Raw genomic sequence first — 19,106 nt, 5'->3', positions numbered from 1 at the left:
ATTAGTTTAACTGAAAAACGAACTATAAATTAGTTTAACTGAATAACGAACAATAAATTGGTTTAACTGAATAACGAGCAATAAATTGGTTTAACTGAATAACGAACAATAAATTAGTTTAACTGAAAAACGAACAATTAGTTTAACTGAAAAACGAACAATTAGTTTAACTGAATAACAAACAATAATTTAAAAATTAAATTCAAACAAGTGTTAGTATAAACAAAGTTTCTAATGCAGAAATATTTCAAACATTGAATATTAAAACTTTTCAAAAATCTGTTGTAGAATTTAATTAAAAGTTTGAATTTTTCTTTTTCTGATATTTTTTTTACTAATATTATCATTCTCTTTGCGACAAAAATTGTTTAGAAGGGAATTCGATGAACTCCATATCAGCATTTTTTTCAATTTGCTGAATAGTGTGACCCTCATTACAAGAGTCAACATGAAATAATCGATTTTGATCAGCCAAAATATTTAAAGTTATGTACATGGCTAATTTTCTTTGATGAATCGAATGTAAAAGTGAATCGCATTTTGTAAGTTTGTTTATAACTATATAATTATATAAGACAAAATTATTAGTTATATCATTTGGGTATAGCAGAGAACCTCTGTTAATACGCTGATAGTAGCTGTTTAATTCAGCTATTTCTTCAACGGGTTCTCTACTGGATATTACATTTTTGCAGCTATTGCATTTCAGTTTTTTGAAAACTGCATGACAGCAATAACCTCCTAAGTATAATATAACAGGAAGTACTTCCTTGCATTGATTAACATCATCTTCTGTTACATCTATATTAAATTTATAAACATGTAACTCTTGCTCCCCTGTCATTTCATCCCAGTTAGTTTCTTTTAAATTTTTCAATTCAATACTTCGATTATTAATTGGTAAGCTCAATTTTAAAATTGACAACATTCTGAGTTTTTTTTCACATTCATACACCTGACGTATCGATATATTATACTGATCTCCACTAAGTTGTCGATACTGGCCAAACCTTGCCTCAAGGTTATCTGTCTGAAACTTTCCTGGTAATGTATACACCATGTTCAGTACATTTATACAATATTTAGTCAATTCTAAAATTACGTAAGTAGTATGGTGCAAAGCAGTATATGTTTCCTTTGTTAACTCACCAGTTCTTCCAGGAATGCTATTCCAAGTTTCTAACCAGTCACAGAACACATTTAGGAAACTACAATTATCACTATTTAATGTAAGTGAATTAGCATATTTATTACGAAGTCGACAGCCTTTATATGGTGTTTTCACATTCAGTATTGTCCACTAAATATAAAATATTTGAATGTATTCTGTGATTTCTGCACAATTTGGCAAGCATTCCTGTTTTTCTAAGGGTAGGAAACCTTGAATAGTATATTCGTTGAAAATTTGCAAAACCAAATTAACATTTTGCCTTTCAGAAGTAGTCGGAGAAAGAGTTTTGAAGTCAACTTATAGCAATATTTCACAAGTGATTGAGATTCTAGGGCATAAAGTTTATGTAAACTAGAAAATGGAGCACTTTGGATGTTATCTAATTCATGATTTCCATTATAACAAAACTTTGGGAACATTATGCATTTACGTTCATCTTTTTGACCAAGCCAATTGTCCCTAATGCATTTTAATATATGCACTGAGTCGAATGAGAAGAAAAGAGGGCTAGACGTTCTAATTGGATGGGGATATACAATTGAAAGCTTTGATGGGCTACAAAAGAAAGACATAGCTTTTTTATTTATTGCATTGTTATCTGTTATAACAGATAATACCTTAAACCCTATATCTTCTAAGCCAATTATTACACGTTTAATTATGTCAAATAAGTTCTCAGCTAGAAGAGATTTAGTTGGCATAACATGCACAACATCCTTATATTGTGAGAATACACTGCTAAGCATAAAAGCAAATGCACTTTTAGGGTTTAGAATGCTTTTAGGGCACAACCTAATAAAATAAATAATTCAATACAAGCTTCTGAAATGACGAATGCAACAACTTCATAAAAGGTAACACAGAAAAGGTTTATTAAGGAGAATGTAATATGTTCCTGGTCAAAAGCTGAACTCCAGCTACCTGGTGCTATCGCGGTAGTTATTCTCAGTGGAATCGTAGATACCGGTAGAAATCACCGAGGTAGAGAGAGAGAAGAAAAGGGAGGTCCGTTCGGTTTGGTGTCTCTCTCAGTAAGGACGAGTTCTTATTCTTCAAACCGGATGCTGGCCGAATTCCTGAGGGAATAGGAAGGATCAATGAGCCGTACCCCTGATTGGTCAGTATGTGGCCAAATCGCACAGGGGAGAGGCATTGATTCGAGAAGGAAAAAAGTCCCATTTGTTTCTGCTACATATCCCCCTGCTTAGGCTGAAAGCCGACAGAGAAAAAAGTAGCAAAACAAATAACGAAAAATAAAAATGCCATTTTTTTGTATTTATTTTTACGAGAAAGAAAAATAAATGTTCTTACTTTTGTGTGAAAAGTTGGGGAATATTTGCAACTTCTTGTAATAGAATATTCTTTTTTTTTGAAAGAAGGGAAAACAAGGAAAAATATTTTCTTAGCAGAAATACCAAGTTTTACACAGTCTCTTCGGCTAATGTACCCGTCAACCACTACGTTTAATGGTGACATGATTGTCTTCATTTGGAGCATTAACTTCAGGTGTATGCAAGTTTTGATGCTGTGTAAAAGTAGGGGGAATGTGTGGCTCGTGTGTTTTTGTGTCAAGAAAGGCTTTTTTTACTCTATCAATAGAAACAGTTTCTCTTCTACCACTGATATTTAAAGTAAAAAGTTTATCGGTACGTGAAAGCATGCGATAGGGGCCAATATAAGGTGAAGTTATGGGGGCTTTCACAACGTCCTTTCTAAGAAAAACATGAGTCCAAGATGAAATATCCTTTGGGACTGAAGATCTAATGGTCTGTTCCCTAATGTGCATCAGTGGGAGTTTACTAAAATAAGCTTGCAGTCTGTTGACATACAAAGCTGAATCGTCTGTTGTTAACTCTACCGGGCTCAACATTTGGCCTGGAAACGATAGTGGTACTCCATATACAAGTTCGGCTGAAGAGTATCTCAGGTCCTCTTTGATAGCAGCACGACAGCCAAGAAGGACAACCGGTACATATTCGCTCCATCGCTGTTGGTCAGGGTAAGCACGTAATGCTGCTTTCAATTGGCGATGGAAGCGTTCAATCATCCCGTTAGAAGCAGGGTGATAGCATGTAGTGTGAATACGTTGGATCCCTAGAATCCTGGAGAGTTCCTGGAAGAGGTGGGATTCAAACTGTACGCCACGATCAGTGGTGATAGAGATGGGAACTCCGTAACGCGATATCCAGCCTGATATAAGGGCTCGCACTACAGACTCAGCCGAAATGTCTGTGAGGGGAATGGCTTCAGGCCACCATGTGAAACGGTCTATACAGGTCAGGAGATAAGTAAATCCTTAAGTAACCGGCCAAGGTCCAACCAGGTTGATGTGCACATGGCTAAACCGAGTGTCTGGGGTGGTGAATGTTCCAAGGGGTGCACGGATATGCTTGTGCAGGATACACAGGAACGTGTCCAGGCAGTGATATCACGCCTCATATTTGGCCAGAAAAATCTAGCTGTAATCAGCTTCACTGCGGCTCTGCATCCGGGGTGTGCCAAATTGTGCAGAGTGTCAAAAACAACTCTACGATGAGTCATTGGAATGAATGGTCGAGGTGAATCCGTTAAAGTGTCACAAATGATCTGCGTGTCCAAGGTAGGCACGGGCAGTTATGCGAATTTGCAAGTTGCAAATTCAGGTGACGACGGATCCAACATGTCCAGACTAGGCTGGTCTAAGGCCATCTGCCGTAAATCGATATCCGATGGTGAGGACAGAGAATTAATGGGAAGGCGCTATGTTCTGCTCACCCGAGATGATATGTTGGATATCGCTGGTAAATTGCAAAACAAAATCCAAGTGGCGTGTTTCGCGGGGAGAATATCTGTCCGGCTTAGAACGAAGTGCATATGTAAGCGGACGGTGATCAGTGTAGATCACAAATTGACGACCCTCGAGTGAATGTTGGAAGTGTTTCACTGCAAGGTACATTGCCAGCAGTTCACGGGCAAAGGTGCTGTAACGTTGTTCTGCCGGTTTCAGTTGTCGCGAAAAGTATGCGAGAGGTTGTAACTGTTGTTGGTGCTGCTGTTGCGATACTGTACCTACAGCTATACCTGATGCGTCAATGACCAGAGGAAACTGGGCATCGGGTACAGGATGTGCAAGTAGAGATGTTGTCGCCAGTTTTGTTTTTATTTCGTTAAAAGCCTTAAGCTGGATCTCATTAAGTGGATTTTGCTCATTTTTCTTTTTCCTGTTACGTAACAGGTCGGAAATAGGAGCTAGGAGATCCGTGCAGTGTGGGATAAAGCATCTGTAATAGTTTAACAGACCAAGGAAGTGCCTTAGTTGGCGAAGTGAAGTGGGTGGTTGAAGGTCTTATAGAGCCTTCACCTTTTCCGGTAACGATAATGTGGCCCAGGAAAACTAGTGACGACACACCGAAAACACATTTACCAGGATTAATCCTAACCTGGTATCGCTGAAATCGTTTGAATAGTAGGCAGAGGTGAGTGACATGTTCCTCAGGTGAGGCACTTGCCATGAGAATGTTGTCTATATAGTTATAGACGAAGTCCAAGTCACGCACTACTTCGTCCATGAAGCGTTGAAATGTGCTAGCCGCATTTCGTAAGTTAAGAATTCAAATGCTTTGAATGGAGTCGTTACTGCAGTCTTGGGTATGTCGGCCGGATTCACTTGAATCTGATGGTAAGCCTTAACTAGGTCTAGTTTGGAGAAGGTCTTACAACCATGCAGAGAGGAAGCAAAGTCTTGTATATGTGGGATTGGGTAACGATCAGGTACTGTCATGGCATTGAGTCATCGGTAGTCCCCAGTCGGACGCCAATCTCCGTCTCGTTTTGGGACCATATGCAAAGGGGAAGCCCATAGACTGGACGAGGGGCGTATTATTCCTAGCTGCAGCATATGGTTGAATTCTGCCTTCGCTGCCTTAAGTTTATCAGCAGGGAAGCGGCGAGAGCGTGAGAAAACAGAAGCACCTGTGGTCTCAATGTGGTGTTTTGTGGTGTGTGTGGGTTCGCTTACCACAAAATTTAAATTTGTTAACTCCGGATAGGAGTGTAAGGCAGTCTGATATGGGTTATCTGAAGTGGCAATGAAGAATACTGGGCTGATAGAGGGGGTGTTTGTTTTCACACCAAAGACAGAAAGTTCTGTATTTGCGTCTATCAGCCAGCATCTGCACATATCCACTATCAGGTTGAAGTGGTGCAGGAAGTCCGCGCCTAGTATGGGGTAGGGTAAATCTGCTATAGTGAAGACCCGCGTAAAGTCTCTCTGTAATTCCAAGTCCAGAGAATGAGAAATTTGACCGTACATGGGGATGGGAGAGTGATTTACCGCCTGCAGTGTGATGGACGACACTGGAGGCTTCTCTGTGAGAAGGCTCAGTGGCCAGATACTGCAGGCCGCTCTGGTATCAGCCAAGCAACGTGCTTAGGATAGGGAATCTGTGATGAAATAGGCACGGTTGTTGAAAATATCCCGTGGAGAGCCTTCCGTGCTCAGCTCCCCAGACCTTAGTTTCCCTGGTTCAATATATTTCTTCTTTTTTTTTTTTTTTTTTTGTCGAGCTCGAATTTTGTTTAAATTTGATATGAAGTCGACAGCTCCGTATTTATTTTTCTTTGCCGAGTCTGACGAGGGGTTTTGTCATTGTTGTTCGTTTGCTGCCAGCGAAATTCTCTTTTTCCTCGCCGTCTGTATAGCCAACGTTGCTTGTCTTTAGTCAAATAACGGGGTGATGTGCTGGTTGCCTGTAAAGGAAAAGAGTTCTGGAAAAACGAGGTCTGTTCGCGTGAAGAGGAAAAAAAAGGAGGTTTAATCCCATTGTTGCTTGTTGAGTTACTTGTCAGTAGTAGTTCACTTGCTTTTCTCTGTTGAAAAGTTCGCTTTTTGGGACCAAATTTTAGCTCGCTGGTTTTTTCTGTGCTGTGTCGGATTTTACAAAAAAATGAAGAAAAAGGTTCGCCATTCAAAATTGCTTGTATATCACGAGGGGGGGGTCACCATTTTAGGGTTTAGAATGCTTTTAAGGCACAACCTAATAAAATAAATAATCCAATACAAGCTTCTGAAATGACGAACACAACAACTTCATAAAATGTAACACAAAAAAGGTTTATTAAGGAGAATGTGATATGTTCCTGGTCAAAAGCTGGACTCCGGCTACCTGGTGCTATCGCGGTAGTTATTCCCAGTGGAATCGTAGATACCGGTAGAAATCACCGAGGTAGAGAGAGAGAAGAAAAGGGAGGTCCGTTCGGTTTGGTGTCTCTCTCAGTAAGGACGAGTTCTTATTCTTCAAACCGGATGCTGGCCGAATTCCTGAGGGAATAGGAAGGATCAATGCGCCGTACCTCTGATTGGTCAGTATGTGGCCAAATAACACAGGGGGGAGGCATTGATTCGAGGAAGAAAGAAGTTACATTTGTTTCTGCTACACACTTGTGGCAGGTTCACTGCTGTTGTTAGCTAAGCCAACAATATTACCACCTTTATAATCAAGATAAGGTTTGAGATGTATTTCATCAACAAGTAAAGATACTGTGATGTCATTCTGCATTAGTAACTTGAACTTACTTTTAATATACATGAGAAAATTGTTATCGTGTTGTTCAATGACAGGATTCATAGAAGTTGATAAGGTTAATCTTCGAATGGTTGAATAGCATGGTGATATTACATTTTTAGTGTCTCTTAACAGTCTGTACCCTCTAGGGGAGCAGTTATATAATAAGGAAGAAAATACCATCATTTCACTCGAATAATTTACCTTATTCATTGTCATTATGTTAATTTGTTCATATATGAACTTAATGGCATTAAAATATTTAAATTATTCATCTTGCACTAATAGCAAAAATGATAAGATTAATTTTAATAAAGAACTTATATTAGAAGTTTTCATTTCCTGTTCTTCGATGTCCATTTTTTTTTTTTTGTTTTCCATCAAAATCTGCAGAGTATTTTCCTCTGTTACATGTTTAGGAATTCTGTACTCCCCTATAGCACTCATTTCCACATCACTACAGAATACTCTAACGGCCAAGTCCGGTTCAATCACCATAGACATTTTTATTTTTGGGCATGGGCATCTCTTTATATGGCATATAATGATGGTATTATCTTGCCTAATAGAAGTCCAATAATTTTTATCTATAAATGTTAATTTCTTTTTCTAAATCATCAATATTATGGAAAGTTTTACGTTTCCGTAACTCTAACTCGTCAGCAACACTTTCACATAATGTACGCTTAAGAGCAGAATTTTCTAAACGCATTTTCTCTGCATTAGGAGACTCTCTAAAAATGGTTGATGACGATAAATAGGAGGGACAGTTTGGTAATATTTGAGGAATAGCACCATCCTTAAGATAGGGATTTTTTAATTTAACACTAATTGTCTTTCCAGTCCTTTCATCAAATGCTGATGCCTCTCGCTGTATGTCTTCAGGTCGAAAATGAAGTTCACATACCTAAAGAAATAATTTAAAAGAAAATCGTACCATGTTTGACTTAATACAAAACAAAAATTACAGGACGAAAAACGATAGATAAAAAAATAAGGTAAATGTGCAGAATTAGTCCACCCTCGAAAAATCCTTTTAAATTACCACTTTTATAGGTTTTCGGGGGTGCTGAAAACGAAAATAACGTTTAAAATTACGGCAAACTAGTAGTTTCCAAGATATAAAGAGATATTAGTTAAAAAAAAGGGGGGGATAATTTAACCTAAAACGACCACCCACTTTATGGCCAATTTTTTGTATTTTTACATGGGCAACGAGCAAATTTTTTTAAAATTACATTTTCGCCTCAAACAAGGTGAAGTGCCTCTTTAATGTAGGAATGAACACAACTAAACGTAAAATGAGCTCTTACAGTTGACCCCCTCTCCCCGACAATAATTCTGTTTACACTTTTTGAAAGGGGGTGCTCATTTTACGTTAAACTGTGTTCATTGTACGTTGACTGCCAACCCCCAACATAAAGGTGGCCATACTCATTTTTCTTCGCTTTTATTTGTTAAAAAGAAAGCGCCCTAAAATAAAAAAAAACGACGGCCATAAAGTGGGTGCTCATTTTACATTAACTTTTTATAGAAAAGTGATCCCCCATTTTTTAAAACTAACATTTCTTCATATCTTGGAAACTACTCGTTTGCCGTAATTTTAAACGTTATTTTCGTTTACAGCGCCACTAGCAGTATCAGAATTTGGGGGAATTTTTGACAACCTCAACACAAAACTGCGAATAACATATACAAAACTCGTAATTTCTCCGTTTAAAGTGGGTTGTTTATTTTCTTTATGGAATATACTTCCAAAATAAACTATTAAAATTGTTTAAAAAATAATAGAAATATTATTTTTTTATTGCTGGCATTTTGTAAACACTTTTTTTTAAATAAAAAATAATGTTTCTATTATTTTTTTTAAACAATTTTAATAGTTTATTTTGGAAGTATATTCTCCAAAATTCTGACACCTACAGGGGCCACGACATTTACCACAAATAATTATTAATAAGCTTTTGGGATAACAAAAACGGCCATAAACTTAAAAAAAAAAAAAGAAGAAAAAAGTTTAATCTATTTCACGCTGATATAAATATTGCACAGTAAAATAGTTGAACTAAAATGATTTTTCTTATTTAGAATTATTTAAACAAGGAATTCCGTTTTTACGATATCGCTTTTATCAAATTGTTAGGTGAAAGTACATAATATTTTCACCATACTCCCCATTTTAAATAAGTTTCTCAATAATAATTTATTATTTCAGCACATAACTTAAATTACATGTAAAATTCATTTTTTATACACATACTTTCATTTTTATTTTAAAATACGTTCTAAAAAAATAAATAAATAAAAATAAAAAAGGCGCGTTTATTTTTTGTTTTGTTTTTTTTTTGTTTTTTTTAAATACCTCAAACATTTTAACACTTACTCTGCTATATTTAGATGGAATGAAATCCTTTCTTTTTATTGCATTAATCCACTGGTAAATTATTTCCTTTTTTTTTGGGGGGGGGGTGAAAACACGGTAACTTTTCGTCTATTTTCATAGTTACCTTGGCATTTTGGAACTATACATCTCGACGGCATGTTTAAATTTATTTAACCCTCCAAAACTTTAAACCAACTTCCGGTTTATTCATGAGACACGTGACCAAATTTCAACAGACCGATGTTCATGACGTCACCAAACTAAATTATAGTCGTCGCTAGTCCATCATATTACGGTAGCCACGCTTAAATGATCCCCAATCGTTTTGATTTGACAAATGTATGTACAGAATTTTTTTTCAGCTCTTCTGCATAACACGGACGGCGCCATTGTTAGAGGGCGATTACTCCAATTTCTACTTAGTCACGTAACACGCCAAATAAATAACAAAGAAGATTTTTTTTTTCACCTGTTGAAGGATCAACATTATATTATAGTTTTAAATTTTAATTTAAAAGCAATTTGAATGGAGAAAAGCGCCACCTAGCGACAGTTTAGTGAAACGCACAAAAAAATGGCGCCGTCCGTGTAATACAGAAGTGCCTTTTTTTTTCTCTCCCGGGGGATGCCGACCGGTTTACATAGGCATCTTTTGCTGGTTGTGCGTGACTTTCCGACCCTTGTGTCGCATTACATTTCTCACTCTGGAAGAGAAATAAATACCTTGTGTGTGTGTGTGTGTGTGTGTGTGTGTGTGTGTGTGTGTGTGTGTGTGTGTGTGTGTGTGTGTTGCGATATTTTGGAGTATACGTTAATAGGGAATTCATTTACAAAGGCGTGGTATTCCTGTGTATCTTTCAGTGCCAGAATTATAACGTTTTATTTGAAGTTAAAGGAATTTGGTAAGATGTTGGGGGTCAACATCACCCCCGCCCACGACTACCACCATCGACATTATAGCTTTACACTACTGAACTAAACGAGGAAAGATTCATGCCTTCGCAAAAAGGAGAGAGAGAGAGAGAGAGAGAGAGAGAGAGAGAGAGAGAGAGAGAGAGAGAGAGAGAGAGAGAGAGAGAGAGAGAGACAGACAGACAGAGACAGAGAGAGAGAGAGAGAGAGGAAAAATGTGTGTGTGTGTGTGTGTGTGTGTGTGTGTGTGTGTGTGTGTGTGTGTGTGTGTGTGTTTCAATGCTCTCCCGGAAAAAAATAAAAAATAAAAAAAATAAAAAATAAAAATAACGCTCTTAAGGCTACATCGAACGGAATTGGGTCACTGTGTCAGTTTTTGTGTTTTTTTGTTTTGTTTTTGTTTTGTTTGTTTTTGTTGTTGTTCTACCCTTGTTATATATTTCACACTACTGCGAAATAAATCTTAAGGAGCAAAAACGTCCTAATTCTTCACCACTGTTGGATTTTTATAAAATAGTTTGTTTTTTTGTTTGTTTGTTTTTTGTTTTTTTTTTCGAACACATAGATAATTTTAATGAAACATTTTGAATTAAAGCAAATTTGAAGGGTCAATGACGAATTAATTTAAATGAAACCGAAAAATTCATGATCTAGTTTAAATTTTTGTTATTTATTTCATGCTTCATGATTCAAATCCGACAAGGTGCACGAAAAAAATGGCGTCTCCATTTTCAGCGATAAACTGTAGAAGTACCCTTTTTTATACGTTTCCGTCTGATAAATTCTCGCTGGGTTATTCTTGTGCACGCACAGTTTATCCTTTTTTCAACTTAGCATAATCACAAAACAAAATGGCCGATTTATTTAGTACAATAAAAAGAAATTAACTCCAATTTTCCCTTATACTCAGACATGGAGCCCTGTTAATTTTGGAGGATGAGGAGGGGGTGGCGACGGTCGTAGTATAAACACTCCCACCCATCCCATGTTAAGAACGGCTTTCGGAATAAACACCCCCACCCCAACCTCCCCATGTTAAGAACGGCTTTCGAGGTTGCGGGTGGGGTGTTTATTCCGAAAGACATGTTCTTGACATGGGGGGTGGGGGGTTATAATACGCTGGGGCACGTCGTAAAAATTTACTCGACGATCTTTCTAGTGGTCAACGAAACTTTGCGATTACTCTTACCAACAGTAACACCTTTTACCAAAATACCACATTCACACCGTGGAGTTGAACCTAAATGATCCCCAATCGTTCTGATCTGCATGTACAGATTTTCTTTTTAAAGTTTCGAAATCCGGGCCTGTTTTATTTTATGGCGATTATTCGCATAATTATAGCTATACTTTTTGAACTTTTTTATTCCATTATCCATGCTCCTGGGCAACACAGGGTAATCATGCTTTATCTCTACTCATATATAAAAGGCACGTTGTGTGTGTGTGTGTGTGTGTGTGTGTGTGTGTGTGTGTGTGTGTGTGTGTGTGTGTGTGTGTCAGTTCGTTCCCTATTGATTTCAAAACAGCAGAGCCATCGTTTTTTTTAATTTCACACAAATGTACTTTTATGTATCTGGTAGTGTTCTAGGGTAGGTTTTGTATCGGAATGACTCCGATAAGTATCGAAAATCGATAATAAAAAAAAATGTGATTAAAAAAGGAATAATCCAATTTTGACTAAAGTTAACAACCGTATACAGCCTAACATCACAAGTGTATTTGAGAAATTTTATCACCGTACAAGCAAAAGGGCCTAATGTATAAAATCAGTAATAGGTTCTTTGATAAGATAGTTGCGCGTTCAAAATAGATCTTTCTGATTAGAGCACAATTGAACCAGGGTACTTGACTTTTGTATTTTAAACTTTAACTCAAGCCATTTTATGTAAATACTTTTAAAAGATGAACAATAAGTTCTTTAGAGTGCAATATAAACTACGATGTCTTGTGGATCAAGTTACTGCGGGGAGGCATATGACATTTTATCCTGGTGTACTGTGGAGGGTCCCCGATTAGAGCAGGCAATCAATTGATTTGATTTAAAAAAAAAAAAATAATAGGCGATTTCACCGATTTCGACGACAATAAAAGCATTGGAATGTGGAACATTCGTTGAGTCTCATTTAATCCCGGGAAACGTTGGATCTCCCTGCTAATTAGTATCATCCGAGAAAACACCTTTGTGCTTGTTTGAAATAATAAAGAAAATCGAAAAATTGAATTTCAACTAAAACCAATGTTATCTACTTAAATGCCAGGTTGAGAGTAGTAACATATCCAAAAATTACCAAAAATGATAAAGTATAAAATTAATTATTAATGAAAATTGCTTTCGAATAAAAAATTGAAAGTTTTACTTAAATAATAAACAAAAGAGTTTTTATAAGAGTAAATAAATATTTTTAATTGAAAAAAAAAAAAAAACTATGATAAAATGAAATGACACAAACAAGAAATAATATATATTGTGCTGTTTCTTATTTTATATTTCTAAGACACATTAAAATTTATGAATTCATTTGCGCGGAAATTACAGCATTCACCCACACCAAAACTCTTGAGTCAAAAAGCAGGAGAAATTCAGAAATGGCCGTAGGAGCATTGAGAAATGGCCGACATTGCTTTTTTTTTTTTTTTTTTTGTAAAAAATATGAATTTTTGACCAATGAGAGCTCGATTTAATAAACTTATTTTTGCAAGCCTCTGGGAGCCGCTAAAGAAACATAAAAGGCACAGAGAAATTTTCTCGTCAGAGAAAGGGATAAACGACGTAAACCGCAAGGCTCGCCGAGTGAAATTTAGTAGCTGAAATGGCAGCTTTTCTCGCACATCAAAGAACATTGTTTGACTCTCTCTTTCTCTCACTTCGGTACAACACTTAGTCGGACTTTTTTTTTTCTCGCGCTCTCAAGTTTTCGTCTTTTTCTTCCATTACTTCTTTCATGCAGACTGACACCTTGCCGCACACTAAAAAGTTTTTTTTTCTTTTAACGAAAATAAACAAAAAATTTATTTTATATTATTTGGTAGTGTATTTCTTTTTATTTATTTGTTTCAGGGGATTTATGCAAGTCGCCAACAATTGTCTACAGATTGGTGACACTCGCCGTTCAAAAATCCCCTACAATAAATATATATATATATATATATATATATTTATATATATATATATATATATATATATATATATATATATATATATATATATATATATTATTATTATTATTATCATTATTATCATTATTATTATTATTATTATTATTATTATTTATTATTATTATTATTATTATTATTATTATTATTATTGTTATTTTATGTTTATGGGAAAATATGCGTATTCAATTATATTTCACCTTTTATTTATTACAGTACACACACACACACACACACACACACACACACACACACACACACATACACACACACACACACACATATATATATATATATATATATATATATATATATATATATATATATATATATATAACATTTTAATAAAACTCGTGGCAGGCTTTTTAGTGTTTAAATAGGGAAAAACCCGTTGTTCCAATCCACAGTATCCATTTAATTTATGAAGCTCAGTGTGACTACAGAGCATATACAAATAAATGACAAAACATCTATATTCCAAATTTCAAGACGTTTTCCATCGTCAAATTAAAAAATCGACATAATAATTATATGAATTATTCTGCGCTTCAAAAATCGACATAATAATTATATGAATTATTCTGCGCTACGAAACAGGTGCTGTCAAGTATTGAACATTTTAACATGCTTAAAGAAATAAACGGTAAGATGTATAACATCTTGAAATTTGGAATATAGACCTTTTCAATTTAATTAATGTTAAACTCCATGCTGTTCTCACGAAATCCTTATTTAGCTAATCCTGTATGACGGACATTCATTAGAAATAAACACTTACGCTGGACCGCTTGGAGCTAATTTTTTTCTAACACGTAAATAAATATTGTTATTTTATATTAATCTTGAATTCTTTATCAGGTGTCGTTATTTTCCGGAGTTATTTCTGTATTTTTATTTTATATATGCGAGGATGTGATTTGGTAACACTCTTCTGTTAATCGGCGATCTCGTTAAGTTTATTGTTAACAGTCTTGCGTATACTCTATTACTTTCGACTTCTAGAGATTCCTGCACCTGCAACCTCAATCTTAAAAATTGATAGATTCTGATTATGAATTTGGTGGACAGTGACTCACACTCTTGCAAGTAGTGGCTTAGCCTTGTCGGCACTTCTGTATGACAATTACATATTAGCATCAGAGACGAGTTATCGACCCTTGTCCTTAAAAAGAGAACTGCCATCTAGCGACCATTATATGAACCTTAAAAGTGTTTACGATAACGCAAAAATACATAATAACGAAATAAATAACACAAAATATATGAAAATCGAAACATTTATTGTATAAAAAATGTATCAAAATATAATTTTAATGTATTAATATAATTTTTTTTCAATGAGTAATTCATAATTGAAAATAAAATAATAAATATGATAAAAACATAAAACATTTATGGATTGTTTTTAGAAATTTTTTTTTTTTCGATAAGGTTGTATAAAAATATAGCAAAATATAATTTAAAAAACATGAAATATTTATAGAACTTTAAGAATATATTTTCTTTCTTTTTTTTTGTACAGAAAGATTGTATAAATATATATAAAAATATAATTTTAGTTTTCACTAACTTTTAGAAAAGGAAGAGTTATCGACCCCTGACAAGCGACATCTGTCGGTGGTTCTTGAAACTTAAATACAAACATTCGCCTGATGTAACTGTCATGCATAAGTGCTGCCTTGTTCTACAAGTAGTGACCTCACTATAACCCTACCGTTCCATATTTAGGTAAACTGAGTCCACTTCCGACGTCTTAACTTTGAGTACTGAATTTTTGGACTTGGCCTATTTTATTTTAATTTTTAATATATGATGAATTCTGGACAAGCACCAAACAATTTGTAAAATATATTTTATTCGTTTAATTTTATTGCGTGTTAATTGGCAATAAATTCATTTTCTTTAATAGTCAAGTATTTTAACAATCGTTTTAATATTTTCCAAATAAAATTTTCGGCTGACGTATTCGTACACGAGTGAGGAGGCACCTATTGCGAAATATGCACTGACTACAATGTTGTACGCAGCGCATTGTAGGGAGCGTTCCGTTTTTGCTCTGAAAAAAAAAAAGTAGGGAACTTTGCGCTTTTAGGATTATTTTGTTATGACGTTTCTTTTTTTTTTTTTTTTTGAGCCGGATATTTGGGGGGGGGGCGGAGATTAGAGTTATTAATAGCAAAGGTAAATATTCAGATACGTTCGACCACTCTAATTTGTTTTTTTGTTTTTTTTAGGATAATTGAGATCGCTGACAACGAATCTGATACTCCAACCGGGGGCAAATTTACCGTTTGCATGGTATTAACCCCTGAACCCACGAACTACTTTCCGCCATTTTACAGCTTTCGTTTACGCTAAGCGCATGCGTGCAGCAGCATAAATGGCGGCTTGCTTCACCTAGCAAACTGCCTTCTCACATGGCGTACCAATCTTCCGTGGAAAATTTAAAATTAGATGAAAACAAAGGTGCTTCTACACCATCAGAACGAAATTTTGTAGTCGATAAATGAAGTTTTCAGATAAAAAACAATGGTTTCTACTGTTTTTTTTGTCAATTCTAATAAATTACAATGCTAGCTTCCAAATTATGCAGTAGAAATTAACTGAATATTACTGAATTATTAAAAAAAAAAATTTAAATCGTATTAGCAGGTGAAAATTGCAACCATCTGGTTTAAATCGAAACGCAAAATTACCTCCCTTTTGAACTCTCCTGTGTCTTACATAATACGATCGCTTTCTTCAAATTCTATTTTCTATTTTCTTTAATAAATAATTTTCTATCTTATCGATTTTCGTAAATTTTGGATAATATCTTCAAAATACGAGGAATACTTAGATACTATTGTTTCCATGTGAAATTCAGTATTATGATTTCCGAAATTTCATTCTGATAGTTGTGCAGTCACGCACACACACACACACACACACACACACACACATATGCACGTGTGCGCGCAAATAAACGAACGTTTATTCCTTTCAATTTCCCCGCGCATTTTGCACAAAAATAAGTTCTTCCAGCAACAGCACAATTTCAAATACGCCCACAAACTTTTCTCACAACAACAAAAGATGAACATATTTCTGGCGGACGTAGTTGACGACAGTATCACGTGACACAAGCGACCAATGAGAAAATTCAGAAGATTGTCTTTTTAATGCTCTTCCAAAAACCAAAATATCAGCAGTAGCAATCTTGTTTTTGGAGCCGGCCCAAAATGTATAAAAACGCATCAAACAGTCTTCTAGGGTTAATTCAAATTTAGTTAATTCAATTCAGTCGTTCATTTAGTCATTTCAGTCTTCTTCCTTTCTTCGATGACACACAAGAACATGCCTCTTGTCTTCACAACATCGTCGCTGCCGAAGCCGTCAACACCATGATTACACACGCCACGCGGACACTAAAAAATCACTTATGCACACACGCATCCATTCCGCACATTTTCTAATTAATAACAACGAATTACTTTCCTCATGGGACGTTTAAGTAAGGCGAACTTCCCCAGATAAAACACAAACTTTAAAATAATCTCATTATTTTAACACATGACTTTAACCTTCTAAACTCCTTGATTCCACGAAGGACTTTCATCTAACATTTTAATCATAATGATTTCGAAAGAACTTTCACCGATCGGACCTTTATTTATTTACCTTGTTGTTTTTGTTAAAAAATAAATGCGGTGCATTTTAAATCAGAAGGAGGTGTCATTTTGTTTCATCCTTTTTTTTTTTATTTTGTTTGGGGCAAAGAGATTTCATTTTACTTAAACTTCTGCACCCCTACATAGTGTAGAAACGCCAAAACAAATTATTTAAAAAAAAAAAAAAAAAAGTGACCAAAAATATAATCGGGAATTATTTTTACTCTAACACCGGTTGAAATGTGTGACGTCACATGTGTGCCAACGCGTTTTAGGTGAGGCCATAATTACATACTCACGTATCACGGCGAAATTAGCATAAATTTTAATAATTCCAATAGAAAAATAATTACAAATAAAAATAAAATTCATCGAATTATCGGTTCTTATCAAATGTTTTAATGCGAAACAGTTGTGCGACCAATTCAGTTTGACAAACAAGTGAGGTAACCCTTGACTTGAGGGTCTGTAAATCTGTAAACACGCTATTTGGGAACATAATTGTGACCGGTTTTTAATATAGGAACATCCAAAGGCACACTGAATTAGGATTTAAAAAAAGAAATACCTCAGTTTGGGAGGAGTTATCATCTTATCAACACAGAACAGATACTACACTTAAATACTAGTCAGCATCACATAAAATTAGATCAGTATCTAAAAATTACTAGCTAAGTCAAGAAGTACAAATCAAGGGGAAACACTCTTTATTAACTTATTTCCCTTGAAAATCAAGTTTTTGTTTAAAGGGAAATAACTCTAGATAAAAGGAGATTATTCAATTGAAGTGTAAAAATATGGGTACATTTTTACTTTACAGTCTTAAGCTCCATATTGCACAAATAAAAAAAATATTAACATGGCGATGTTAATATTAACTTGGTAAAAAGCTATATTTTCTGAGAAACTAAATGTCGAATGGTACCATTGTTTTGCCACATGCCACCTATGACTACTTGATGAAAAAAAAACACCCACACAAAAAAAAAAAAAACAGAAAAACACAATTTTTTGTTATTCTTGATGCAACTACGTTATAATATTGAAATTCGGAAAACGAAAAAAATCGATTTAAAAAATAGAGAGAAAAAAAACAATGATATCTACTGACTTTTTTGTGTCAATTTCATCTAATAGCAATGATATCTACTTAACGGGTATGTTAGAAGTACTTAAAAATTATCGCATTATTAAAAAAACAAAAAACAAAAAAAAAACACGAGTTTTAGATCTTTATTGTAAAAAAAAAACAAAAAAAAAACTTGCTATAATTTTTTGGCAACATAACATTGGTAACGTTTGGTTTTTGGTAACGTAACATTGGTAACGTTTGGTTTTTGGTAACGTAACATAATAATAAGGGAAATAACCCAGTTATGCTAACAACAAGGTAAATAACTCCTATTACACACAATTTATTTTAAAAATTGGCAATAGTTATCTGTTATTTACCTCCTCTTGGGACTCTCCGGTGTTGTTTTAACCAAGCATTTTATTTTCGCTAATTTATGTAAAAAAAAATTTTTTCTTTAATAATTTTTTGCTACCTTATCGCTTTTCATAATTTTTGGATATATTCATTAGTGTTACATGACAATTAAGTAGAGACCATTCGTTTGCCCTGAAACATTAAAAATTCCGAATTTCGCGATTGTATTGTACCTATTTACAATGCCTCCCCACGGGACAGAGTCAGACACCAGGGTCGTTTTTTAACGTGGAGAAAAGGTACAAAAATAAAAAATTGTCTCAGTCGTGAAGGACTGATTCTCCACCGAACGAGAACAAGAAATGGAAGTGCAGCATCTGAAGAACAGATACTACACTTTGATCTTGGCCAAAAGGCCAAGTAGCGTTCACGTTTTGCTTTCTGCAATATCGAGACTGGGACCCTAAAATTTTGGCAGATGTTTACTTTAGACGGAAATTTTAGGAGACAGGGGCTCTAACTCTGACCTGACCTAAGGGGACGAAAAATAAATAGCACCGGTATTTTTATCATTAAATTGAAATTCAATTGTACGATTTTAATTAATTACATGTGTTTACACTGTCGAAATAATAAGTTGGGTTTGTATTACTGTACACATAGATTCGAAAAAGTTGTCAAAAAACAAATATATAACAAATAAATATTATCAAACGCAAGATAAGTTATTTTTCTACCTAACTGGATATATTTTTCGTGTTTTTATTCAATGTAACATGTTTATTCAGCTCGAAAAACATGCAGTGTTTACCGATGTATTGGAAAATTCAAAATGGCGCCCGACACTCTCTTTAACATGGTA

General features: G+C 34.9%; 1 protein-coding gene and 1 pseudogene across 1 annotated transcript in view; one reads left to right on the top strand and one right to left on the bottom strand.

Moving 5' to 3' along the window:
• LOC145258197 (immunoglobulin-binding protein 1-like) overlaps positions 1–19,106 on the top strand; it is a 184,467-nt gene that overhangs the window by 105,278 nt on the left and 60,083 nt on the right. The gene's annotated exons all lie outside the window — the stretch shown is intronic.
• LOC145258559 (U2 spliceosomal RNA) lies at positions 18,539–18,672 on the bottom strand (annotated as a pseudogene).

The sequence above is a fragment of the Euprymna scolopes genome, chromosome 33 (genome assembly GCF_053919585.1).
Source record: "Euprymna scolopes isolate OS-2025 chromosome 33, ASM5391958v1, whole genome shotgun sequence".
Taxonomy (NCBI): Eukaryota; Metazoa; Mollusca; class Cephalopoda; order Sepiida; family Sepiolidae; genus Euprymna; species Euprymna scolopes.
This window is presented reverse-complemented; position numbering and strand designations above follow the sequence as displayed.